Here is a 9,804-nt window from a genome sequence, read left to right as displayed (position 1 = left end):
TCAGGCTGCACATTTTCCAAGCTTTTATGCTCTGTTTCCCTTTTATATGTAAGTTTCAATTTTAGACCATCTCTTTGCAATTGCATATAAGTATAAGCTGTTAGAAGTAGCAAGGCTAATTGCTGAATGCTTTGCTGCTCAGAAATTTCTTCTGCCGGATACCCTATATCATCTCTCTCAAGTTCAAAGTTCTACAAATCCCTAGAAGAGGACCACAGTGCCACCAGTCTCTTTGCAAAAGCATAGCAAGAGTGAATTTTACTCCAGTTCCCAATAGGTTCCTCATATCCAACTGAAGCCTCATCAGCCTGGACTTCACTGTCCTTATCACTATCAGCATTTTGGTCATAAACATACAAATTTCTAGGAAGTTCTAAATCTTCCTTCATCTTTGTGTCTACTGAGCCCTACAAAATGTTCCAGCTCTACCTATTACCTGGTTCTAAAGTTGATTCCATATTTTCAGGTGTCTTTATAGTAATGCCACACTTTTTTGGTACCAATTTTTTGTATTAGTCCATTCTCACCCCGCTATAAAGAACTACTGGAGACTGGGTAATTTATAAATAAAAAAGGTTTAATTGATTCATGGTTCCCCAGGCTGTACAGGAGGCCTGGGTAGGGAGGGCTCAGGAAATTTGCAATCATGATATGAGGTGAAGGGGAAGCAAGCACATCTTCACATGGCCGGAAAGAGACAGAGAAAAGGAGAAATGCTACACAGTTTTAGAAAATCAGATCCTGTGAGAACTCACTCACTATTATGAGAACAGCAAAGGGGAAATCCATCCCCATGTTCCAATCACCTACCACCAGGTCTCTCCCCCAATAATGGGGATTAAAGTCAACATGATATTTGGGTGAGGACACAGAACCAAACCATATAAATCACAAAACAATTAGATATATATTTTTTCATACAGTTACTGTATTTTCAGATTTACCTACCTGGTTTACAGTTTAATTTGCTAGATTGGGCTATATTTTCTATCATCCTTTATAAGATACACCTAATTAGGATTGTTTCTCTTCTCTTCCTTACAGTGTTACTGTTTAGGGGTCTGTGTTAATCTAATCCCTAATCAAAAGATATCTTTTCCTCTGACTTCTTTTAAAAATGTTCTCCTTGTCTTAAGTGATATGAAATTTACTGTGATATATCTAGATATGGTTCTCACCATTTAAAAATAAATTTTTACATCCCTCTTTCTATCTAACAATGTTAAAACAATGAGACTGTTGTGTTTTAAATTATCTTGGCATATATAAGATGATTTATATTTTTATAAATATTTACATATAATAATATGTAGTATATAGAAATGATGTCTATAAATGAGATTTTCAAATATATATATTTGAAGTTTTTTTTTAAATAAAAGGCATATATTTGTTACAAGGGAAGACACTTTTTTAAAGTTCATAATAAAATAATTGGAAGTTTTGTTTTAAAACCTTCTCAAATGTACAAAATAGATTGCAAATATAGCACTATTCTATTTATGAATCATTGAAAGTATGTTGTATACCTAATACTCTATCAGTAAAAATCCTTTTCTATATATTTTATATAAAATGCTATATTCTACTAGTCAACCTTAATACAACCATCAAGTTAGGCAATATATATCGACATGTTACTATCTAAGATTCAAAATTCATTCCAAATTTTTCAATGTCTTTTAAAGCCAGATAATTTAATTCAGAATCATGTGCTCCATTTAGTTTCAAGTTTCTTTAGTCACTTCCAACTTCAAACAATTCTTCAGTATTCCTTAACTTCTATGATCCAATGAATCTGAACTTCACAGGCTAATTGTTTTATTAAATGTTCCTCAACTTAGATCTGTCCAATATTTCTTCATATGATTCAGGTTTTCCCTCTTTAGCAAGAATATCACAGGATTTATGCTATATTCTCTTTGAATCCTATTTGGTGGTGTGCTATTTAGATTTGTCCCAGTAGTAGTGATCATTTCAATCACTAGGTTTAGGTGTTATTTGCCAAACTACCACTCACAAGTCACAAGTTTTTCCTTTGTAATTAATAAATATTTTATGAGGAGTTCACATGAAACTATGTAAATATCTTGTCTTTATAAAATTTCCAATTTATTCATTTATTAATTTATATTACTCTAGATTTATTTTCCTGTTTTATTTGATGTGTTATAATCCCTTACTAGCATGATGCCTTTGATGATTAAATTTCCTCAGATTTGACTCACAGAAATATCTTCAGCATCTGTGTGTTTCGACATGTTTGCATCTTTTTTTGAGCAGTTTCTTGTATCAGACACAAGAAGTTGTTCCAAGATCATTGTACAGTTTTGTATAACAATCTCTGTATCAGCATCAGAGTCTAGAGAGATTCTCAGAATCTGACAGTGTACAAACACTTTTTGTGACCAACTTTTTGGGATTCTCTATGTTTTTCAGAGCTGCAAAGTAATGGCCAGATTTGAGATTTGAACCCAAAATTCAATCTCATAAACATGCTACTTTTATCATGCAGATTTAACAAGGGAAGAAAATGATTTTTAACATTTAAGTAATACTTTCTAGAGTCACACACAAGTAACCAATAGAGCCAGCACACAAATCAAGTTATACATTTAATGTTTTAATAGCACAGATAGAAATAAGAGCCACAAGATCACCTGCTCTGAAAATTGCAGAATAATAGATGTTCTTTGACCATCTAGCCAATAGCAGAAAGAGGACGAGCCTATTGGCTTTCAGATTCCACTATTTGGAGACACCAAGCTCTTCTGGAAACACCATGCCTTCTTGGTTTAGGTATTAAATACTTCAAGTGGAGGTCACTGATAAAGAAACAAATACCTTGATTTATTATATTTCACAGACCATTGTTTTGATGCAAAATCTTGGACCATTTGGAAATATTCTAAGGTTTATGCCTCAGACTTTAAAAGGCTTTATATCTACTCACAGCCATGGAATTCACATATAAATGGCCAGAAACTACAGCCAACACAGATCCTAGTATGACAGCTCCTACATGTATAAAAATAGCCTAAATTATACTTCAGCCAATAATGTATATAGAATTGCATTAAATCTTTTTTTAGTTTCTCTTGTTATGAACAAGATAAACTAATGTTCATTCTAATAAGCTAATACACTTAAAATGTTAATTTTTTTATTTCTGTGGTGTGTGTGGTGTTTAGATATCAAAAGCTAACATTCTAGGATTATAGAAATTGGATTATTCTTTTATGAAAGAACAGAGACCTCAGAACTGCTATATTCCCCTAATATCATTTTCAGTTTTCCTCTGGATGACATAAATGAGCTGAATATGCTGAGCCAGTATTTTTTTAACTTCATATTAGTGAGTTCATTTCATGAAACTAATCTTTGGATTCAGTAAAATGTAAAGGAATTATTTAAATTAGCTTCTAAAGCTGTAGATATACTTTGAAAATACATGTCTGGTAGTGAAAAACTAATACATTTGTTAACAGAGGTGAAAATCAGATCTGAATCTTTATTAATAATTTGATGTTAATAAATGAATTATAATCTGAAATCAAATTACAATCAAAATTATAATCTGAAATTCAAAACTAACTTTTTAAAGGACTGTTTACAAAATATTACCTTTGCTCTTCAAGAATTATGAAAATATAAGTCCATTACAAAGTAGAATTCATTTTATAAAGCATGTCTTTCTTACTCTTAATGGCTATTCTGGAGCAAGATGTCAGGAAAGAGTGATCATTAAATGTGCTTCTGTGTTCACGCCATGTAATTATTTGTTCAATAATATTTTATGACTTTTCAAAGCAAAATGAAGAGAGTCTACTCCAAAGGGACTCTTCATAACTTTAGATGAAATTTTCTTCAAGGAGAACAGCTTTAGATATAATTCCTTATATTATAAAAATCTAGTCATAATTACCTTCAGTTAGAGAAGGTGGTGTGAAAAATAAATGCTGATATTTAGACCCAAACTTGTGATGAATAAACTCTGGCCCTCCAGTATCCATTTCACATATTTTGGCTTCAATTCTGTGGAAACAAAATGTATCATTATAGTGGAAGGCAACATATCTCTTAAGTTTCTGAATAATACTGAATAATGATGAAAGTAAACTGAAGCAAACTTGCTAAAACATTAAGAATAGTGACTCAATTGTATTAGTTTCCTAAATTACTGCCATATAATCTTATATAGTAATAAATCTTTATTTGTTACTGCCAAATTTGACTGCCAAATTCTCCCATCTCAATACACTCAACTCAAAAATAATTTACTGAATAACTGCTCTGTGTATCAGGTATTATGCTAGGATTATAAAAGAATCCAAAACAGTATGGGCCATAATTACTTCTCTCAAGATTCTGACTCACAATTTGAAAAGTAAGACAAATTTTTAAAAAGGCAACTAATAAAGGACAAAATATAATTGTCAAATCAGTGGCAGACAGAAATGCTCTAAAAATCTAGAAAACAAAAATAACAGTGGGATAAAATATTATACCAAGCATTGATTTTATTCAACCATTCCCAGGCTTATGGTAATTTGTGAATAACCTAGTAATGAACCAGAAAACAAAAACCACAAGTCCTTGATAATTAAGTTCATAGTCTTCTGGTATAAATGTAAGACAGAAAGATTTGGATGCCTATGTTAAAAAATGACACATGGTGAGAAATGAGAAGAAGAAATACCACACAGGCAGGAGATCATGAGGACCAGAAACATGCATTTTCAAGTGAAGAAGCACCATCCCTGGGCCATCTTTTCGGAGTCCTCTGAAGAGATAGGATGCCCTGGAGACAAAGTGAGTCAACCCTAACCAAGATGAGGCTAAAATGACTCAAGGCTGAGGTCACCCAGGAGCCTGAACAATAATGATATACTTGCGGTACTTGGGTCTTAATATATAATGTAGAAAAAAAGTAGTTTGGGAAGACTTCATTAAAATCATAAAACTTGAACAGAGTCCTGAAAGAGTCCAACATAGTTCTAGAAGGACTAACATTCAGAGTAACAATGGGATTGTTAGTTGAGAAGAGTTAGGATTAGAATTTATTTAAATATGAAAAGCTTTATTTATGTCACAAATTCAAAGAAGCAAATTTAGATTTTAGAATAAATGTAAAAGACTCATTGCTAAAACATAGGTCAATTCTAAGAAAACACTCAAGGTTAAGAATCTGTATCATCCATAGAAAGATAACAGGAACAGAATGAATGAAAACATTTAGAAAGTATATTAATATTCTTTGGCTGCTATACCACAATACCATAGCCTGAGTTGTTTAAGTAGAAGAAAATTTTATTTATTATAGTTTTAGAGGTTGAGAAGTCCAAGATCAAGGTGCCAGCCTATAGAGTTCCTGGTGAGGGCTCTCTTCCTGCATTGCAGTTGGCTACCTCTTCACTGTTTCCTCACTTGGGAAGAGAGGAAACAACCTCTCTGATATGTCTTATTGTAAAGGCAGTAATCCCATCATAAAGGCCTCACTCTCATGATCTCATCTAACCCTAATTATCTTCCAAAGACCTCATCTCAAAATACCATCAGATTAATGGTTAGAGCTTTAACATTTGAATTGGATGGGGGTATAAACATTTATTGCATAATAGTGAGTTTTAATGCAGGGATCTGGGCATGGGTTAGGACTTAGAATTTGTTCCTGGTATGTACTTCCTGCTTAGAGTACCTAACATGTAGGAGTTAACAGCACTTTGATGTGGATAAAAAGGTCTCACGATCAATTTTGCCTTGATTAAATAGGGGAATAAGATGTGGATACTAACTCGTATAATTTCCTTAAGAAAAGTGGGCAGAGATAGTGACATAGTTATATAGTCGTCCGGGTAGCTCAATCATTCTCTGGGCCATTGAGCACTGTGAATCTATAGTAACTTTTTAGGAGACTTTCAAGAAACAAAAATACTTGCTTAAAATAGTAGTAGGAAAGTCAATTCTTAATAACCAGGATAAGTGGGATTTTCTAAGAAAAATAATATTTGAATGGATGATTGTGGTGGATACTTTTTAAACATTAAATATGTGTGTTTGCATGTAGGCCTGTGTGGTGGGTGTGTGTATATATGTGTATACATACATAAAATATTAGAGTGAGGGATGAATAAAATATACATTCTATATCTTAATTTGTTTCAATTAAAACTAGTTGCATATATGTATACACACTCACGTGTGTGTGTGTGTGTGTGTGTGTGTGTGTGTAGCAGGACGAGCAGCAGACAAAACTCCTCAGACACCGAGTTACAGAAGGAAGGGGTTTATTTGGCCGGGGGCATCGGCAAGACTTCAGTCTCAAGAGCCGAGATCCCCAAGTAACCAATTTCTGTACCTTTTAAGGGCTCACAACTCTAAGGGGGTGCATGTGAGAGGGTCGTGATTAATTGAGCAAGCAGGGGTACGTGACTGGGGCTGTGTGAGCCAGTAATTAGATCAGAACAAAACAAGATAGGGATTCTCACAGTGCATTTCTATACAACGTCTGTAATCTATAAGATAACAGAACCAATTAGGTCAGGGGTCGATCTTTAACTACCAGGCCCAGGGTGCGGTGCTGGGCTGTCTGTCTGTGGATTTCATTTCTGCCTTTTATTTTTTACTTCTTTCTTTGGAGGCAGAAACTGGGCATGAGACAATATGAGGGGTGGGCTCCTCCCTTATGTGTATATATTTATATAATTTTTTCTACTGTTACACTGATATGTGATGGCTCATTATCCTGACAAAAAGCCCTGGCTAGTAAATAAGTACTTTTTGTGCATATTGCCACAGAATGTTTCCTGCATCTATCTTACTCAACAAACTACTTAGCTTAGTACCTCTGTCAAGGTTCACTGCCCCTTTTGCAATAGTGTAGTTATGAAGAGGTAAAGTTAAAACCTTAAGAGTAACTCCTGTGGTGTTCAGGTTTTCAAGTCACTCAGCTTAATTATGTTTTCCCAAGGGATGGAGAAAAATGAATTCTTGATGCAGTGCTCAGCTCTAGAGTTGATCCTGAATATTTCCCCCTTATTACAATGGTATGGGAGACTCAAGAGACTACTGCGTTTTTCCATTACTTTACAGTAATATCTATGAGAGCAAGTAGGGCAAATTAAGGGCAGTAAGGTGAGTAATTTTATCCTAAATAACGAAAGTAATAAAAGACAGAGTTGTTTGGAACAGTGGTAGGGAAAATCAAAAACACTTACAGGAGGGAAAAGTAATGACTATTCAAAATGTGAGTTAGCAAAGTCCATGGAGAGTTATCATGAAGTAGTAGCAGAGATATCAAAACAATTTGAAAACAAATCTTATGATTTTTCCAAATTTCTTCTGGCTGTAATATCCCAGATAAGTGCAACCCAATTCCAAAATGACAGTCCTTATAACAACCCTCAAAAAAGAAGAAATTTCACACTTCTGGGTCTGTGGAAAAATTCACCTGGAAAATAGGATGCTATTGTAGACTCCATCTCCAGCTCTCTGCCTCCAGTTATTTCTGTAGATCTAATTCATTCTTCTCTCAGCTAACAGTTTATCAGTTCTAATTATGCTTACCTGCCTTCAATCTCTGTAAGTTCATATCACACATGGTTTTAGTTGTCATGATACCACTTCTTGCCCTAACTTTACATGATCTTTCCTCTGATTCTTTAATGCCTCAATTCTCAGTTGATTGGGAAAAAATATGAGTTTGCTCTAGCTGGGATAGCTATTCGTGCCAGTTCAATCAATTATTTGTGGAAGTGGGATCATGTGGTACTAACCTGACTACTTTGCTGCTGCTATGAATGTTTTGTTTCAGGCCAAAGTAAAGAACAGTTATTTCACAACATGTTTTCAATTTCATGAATTGCATTTAAGACAACACTAAACTTAGTAACAAGGACATTTCTGCCACCTTTATCATCATCTATAAACTAATTATCTACCTTGGATTGCTTTTCTTCATCACCACATAGCAGACACTACAGTGACTATTTTTCAGAAAAGAGCAATGAGCCAATTAAGATAACATGGGCTCTATTTCCAAGCCAACTACATATATCGTGTGACCTTGATTAGGTTATGTAAACTTACTGGTCTGTAGCTTTTTGTTTGTCTGTTTGTATTTTAATGACAATGTGGTTGGAAGCCCACAAGCTGCCCATCTGTATGTTCCCCTAGAGGTTTGAGCAGCGGAACACTGAAGAGGTGAGCCACTCCCCCTTCACATACCTGGCGAGGGAGACAAGGGAACTTTTCACATTTTACTACTATTTGATCTGGTAATCCCACTGCCAGGGACACACCCAGACAAAACCAGATCATTCTACCAAAAAGACATGTACACTCTTATGTTCATCACTGTGCTATTTACAACAGCAAAGACATAGAATCAACTTGGTGCCTATTAATGGTGGACTGGATAAAGAAAATGTGGTACATATACACCATGGGATGCTACACAGTCATAAAAAAACAAAATCATGTCTTTTTCAGCAACATGAAACCTGAGGCCATTATGCTAAGCAAATTAACACAAGAAAAGAAAAACAAATACTACATGTTTTACTTATAGTTTTAAGTGTGTAAGCTAAACATTAGGATTTTATGGACATAAAGACAGCCAAATTAGACACTGGAGACTACTAGAAAGGAGAGAGAGATAGAGGGACAAGAATTCAAAAAAGAAAACCTAACTGTTGGGTACTATACTCAGTACATGGATTATGGATCATTTGTACCCCAAACCTCAGCATCACACAATATACCCAGGTAAAAATCCTGCACATGTACCCCTGAATCTAAAATAAAAGTTGAAAAAAAAAAAAAGAAAACCAGTAACTTATAATCATGTTGAGAACATCACTCTCTCCAGCCACTAAAGGAGTATAATGAATTTAAGACTCCTTCAAAACCTTATTACCAGAGAATTGTAATTATTTTACCTTTCAAGTGGTTCTCTGGACAACCTCACTCACATGTCTTTTGTTTGATTTCACTTTAAGTTCACCCAATATGAACAGCATTTTTCCTAGGGGCTCTTTGTCAAAAAAAAAAAAAAAAAAAAAATCAGGCAGAATTGTTTAATATCATGGCTGCCTGAGGCAGAAGATAACAATTGGTCCAAGTGAATAACTAACAAAAGCTGAAAATAAGATGTCCATATGATAGCAGCAGAAGGCAGACAAATACCTAGGGAGATAGGGGTGGGCCCCCAGTGAAGCCCTACCTCCAAGCTGAAGACAGTTCAAAGCCTGAAAGCCAGGTTATAAGTGAAATCTGCTGACATGATTGAGAATCTGTCTTCCCATTTGACATGGTTTCCTCTGATTGATCCCCACCCTTCACCTATTTTTCATATACCTACCCTTTCCTTTCCTAATTGGTTTTCTATACTGCTGTCCCCATCTTTGAGTGGTGTCTTTGCTTTAGTCTTTCTTTGCATACTCAAACCAATCAGCACACACTCCCCTATTCTGAGCCCATAAAAGCCTCAAACTCAGCCACACTGAGAGAAACTATCCAACTGTGGGGGCAGGAGACCACCTCTCTCCACTGAGAGCTGTTCCATCGCTCAGTAAAATTCTTCTCCACCCTCCTCATTCTAGAATCATCAGCATATCCGCATTCTTCTTGGACATGGGACAAGAGCTCAAGATCCACAGGTACAAAAAATAACACAAGTAGAGTGAGGCACTCCTGGAACAGCTGTGGGCTAAACTGGTGTATAAGCCAGACTCGGCCAGACTCAGGAGGGCAGGGTTGTGCGCCCAAGTGAGAAGACAGGGGCATTGTTGTTGACTAGAGGTC

At 35.2% G+C, this 9,804-nt stretch overlaps 1 long non-coding RNA gene across 1 annotated transcript; it reads right to left on the bottom strand.

Annotated features, from left to right (window-relative positions):
• Nucleotides 1–2,610: 2,610 nt before the first annotated feature.
• On the bottom strand, nucleotides 2,611–9,557 carry LOC108535668 (uncharacterized). The gene is made up of 3 exons (XR_001887289.1): nucleotides 9,362–9,557; nucleotides 3,926–4,035; nucleotides 2,611–2,825 (listed from the first exon to the last, which is right to left on the bottom strand). It is a non-coding gene; the product is annotated as an uncharacterized LOC108535668 (long non-coding RNA).
• Nucleotides 9,558–9,804: the final 247 nt, after the last annotated feature.

This window comes from Rhinopithecus bieti, unplaced genomic scaffold (genome assembly GCF_001698545.2).
Source record: "Rhinopithecus bieti isolate Rb0 unplaced genomic scaffold, ASM169854v2 scaffold_1060, whole genome shotgun sequence".
NCBI classification, from domain to species: domain Eukaryota; kingdom Metazoa; phylum Chordata; class Mammalia; order Primates; family Cercopithecidae; genus Rhinopithecus; species Rhinopithecus bieti.
Note: the sequence above shows the minus strand (reverse complement) of the source record. Positions and strands in the feature narration are given on the sequence as shown.